Below are 3,172 nucleotides of genomic sequence, written 5' to 3' on the forward strand. Positions count from 1 at the left end.
AGAAAAATTGAAAAAATAATAAATAATTAAATTAAAGAGCACGCATTTACAAGAGGCGTAATATATACGTATACTTTACAACTTATTTATTTATTGAAAAATATAAAAGTAAATTATATAGCAGTTTATGGTTGGTTAAGGATAAGGATGCCAGATGTCCGGTTTTTACGAAAGAGAAGTAAAAAAATTTATTTTAATAGGTTTGGTAATCTATTTTCCAGGAGGAGAATACAGCGGTAATCTCCTCCGTAAAAGCCATACATCTGGCAACCCTAGTCAAGGAAAAGTTTTAAAAACATTATTTATGTAAAAAGTTATATTCAAGTAAAGAGTAAAAAATTAAAAATAAAAGAGTACTATATTTACAAAAACCGTAATATATATGTATACATTAAAACCATTTTATATAAAAGTAAAATAAATTGTTCATTGCGGAATTGTTAACTGGAAGATTTCGTATAATTCCGGAAAAATAAAATTTTTTCGGAAGGATATTGAGAGTAAAAAATTTATTTTTTTCGTACCAAATATTACGAAACATTTAAAATCGTCAATGTTCATTTCGCAAATTGTTGCTTTCGAAATTTAGCCTTTCGCAAGTTGAATTACGAAACAAAACTATTTTGCTACATACGAAAGTAGCGCATACGGAAGGCGCTCTTGCGAAACGAGCTCTTTCGCTAAACGATTTTTTTAAAGTCTATAAAGAAAGTTTGTTCGCCAAACGGATATATTTGTAAAAAATAAAATCTTTATATACCAAAATGATTATAACAAAATGTTATTTTTAGTATTGCAACATGGTAACATTTTAAGGTTTTATTTTTCATATATATATATATATAATATATATATATATATATATATATATATATATATATATATATATATATATATATATATATATATATATATATAAATGTATATATATATAAATTATAAAAATTATACTCATCTATCATTGCCACCGGGCTTTGCAGGACATGTTCGTTGCTTATTTTTCTGAAAAGTTTAAATGATATAGTGCTGGCCATTAAGCCTCGCATTTAAATAATATAGGCATGTCCGTCGCACCCACAGGAGCTGCTGGGGACACGCTTTAACGTGAATGAAATAAATAAAAAAACTATTGTTAAAAATATGGTTGAAATATATATACACGTTTATACTTACACTTGAAATGCTTCGGAAATATGTTTGTAATCTTTTGTTTTGTAAACAAAAAGAAAACAACATCAAAATTGTATTTAAACGCTTAATCATTATTTGTTGACGCAAATAGGTACGTTTTTTATAATTTAAAAATACAGTATTTTGATGGTTTGCTAATAATATTCAAGCATAAAGCAAGGGGGTTTAATAAACTTTCTTGGCGTAAACATTGAAAATAGCGGCAACGAAAAAACAACAACTTTTTTATTAAACTTCGTATTAAATGAATGGAGTATATAATAAGTTTTGGAGTATAAAATGGAGATAATAAGTTTTAGTATTTTAATAAACATTTTTTTTTGATTTTTTAAAATTTGATTTTTTTAAAGTTTTCTTTTTCAAATGTCATGTTATGAAGAAGCTTTAACTAAAGTTTGCTTCGAAAATAAAGTGGTTCTATTTTAATTACCGAGTTTTAATAAACTTTTTGTTGAATAATTACAATTACTAATGGTTGAAACTATGTAGCATATACTTAGAACAATTCTTTTTTAATGATTTGATAAAAGTTATTTCAGTGAATTTTGTTGTTTTTTGTCCAATGAAACTTGTTTTTTTGTTTTTTTTTCTGTCGGGTACAAGCATACTCCCGAGACGACTTGACATTTGATGTTTGCGGTTTGATGATTTTTGATTTAAACTTCCATATTTGTACGTAACTCTACAAACGCAGAACTAAGAAGATAACCTAATTTCAGCAAACAGAAATTATCAAAATTTGCTTTGGCGAATTTGAAATAAAAGTTTCAAATTTTCCACTTGGATGAGACAATATATTTTGTGCTTTTTAAATATTCTCAATTTTTTTAACAACAATCGTGAGCACGTAGAGCCACGATCGTGGCAGTACGTGCTCCGACAAAATTTATGAAACGGCAAATAAATGCTGTAGAAGTATGTTTTAACATTACATAATTTGAAGTTTACATAAGTTCAATATTTATATTCACTTTCGTTTACATTTCTTAAAAAATGTTTCGCGACTTTTCTCACCGTTACCTCGGTTGCAATGGCTGCCAAAAGTTCCGGATAAAGCACGTACGAGTGGGCACTACCTACTATTTCTAAAACTACTGCTTTTGGTACTACCTATTCAGCAGTAGAGTAAAGAGATTATTTATATACGATTGAAAGGCCCACAAGTGGACCGCTAAAAATTGCTTAGCCGACGGTATTTCACGTCGTCTAGCGGGGTATTGGGAAAAGTTTTCAACTAGCAATAACCACGACTCGGTTTAACCTCATTGTCTATGGTAATGCCACTGCGCAAAGCTAATAAAATATCGTTGCGCACAAAATCAATTTAGTTTAATTTTGAGTTACTTGTGGGGCACTATTTTTACTAAATTTTTTTTTTCCTTTGTTAATTGATACTTGTGCTGTCTGAGTGCAAAATTCGCGAAGTAAAATAAAGAAATAAGAATAAGAAGAATGTTCTTTAAAAAAGTATTTAAAATAAGAAAAAAAATCATAACAGCAACTAAAATTGTTCTAAGAATTATTTGTTTGAATAAAAAAATTAATTCAAGAATTATGTAAAGAATCTTGTTTTAAATCTTTATCGTATAGAGTTTCTACATTAGTCTCTTTTATATATGAAAACCCCATTTTTATAATTATTTAAACATAACTTTTTTCATTTTCTTTTTTATTGGTAAGGATGCATGACTAAATAGATTTGACATATATGAGGATACATTTGAGTTCAAATAATAATTTATAAACTTTATTTTTGTCTTAAATTTTTTTTATTTGTTTAACTTTATTTGGTTTGCGCTTCCGAGTTTTTTTTAATTATTATTTGTTAAATATATCCGCGATGATCGAATTGCGTCACTAAAATACAAAACAAAATTATCTTTGATAAACTTTTTAAAAAGATATATTTAATAAGCTAATAATATTATCGCGGTTAGGGATTGCCCAATATAAGTTTAATTGTTAAATTTAAAAATTAAAT

General features: G+C 27.0%; 1 non-coding gene across 1 annotated transcript; it reads right to left on the bottom strand.

Moving 5' to 3' along the window:
* Positions 1-2,347: 2,347 nt before the first annotated feature.
* LOC124818894 (U4 spliceosomal RNA) lies at positions 2,348-2,486 on the bottom strand. Its single transcript, XR_010638323.1, has one exon. It is a non-coding gene; the product is annotated as a U4 spliceosomal RNA (small nuclear RNA).
* Positions 2,487-3,172: the final 686 nt, after the last annotated feature.

This window comes from Hydra vulgaris, chromosome 04 (genome assembly GCF_038396675.1).
Source record: "Hydra vulgaris chromosome 04, alternate assembly HydraT2T_AEP".
In the NCBI taxonomy this organism is placed as follows: domain Eukaryota; kingdom Metazoa; phylum Cnidaria; class Hydrozoa; order Anthoathecata; family Hydridae; genus Hydra; species Hydra vulgaris.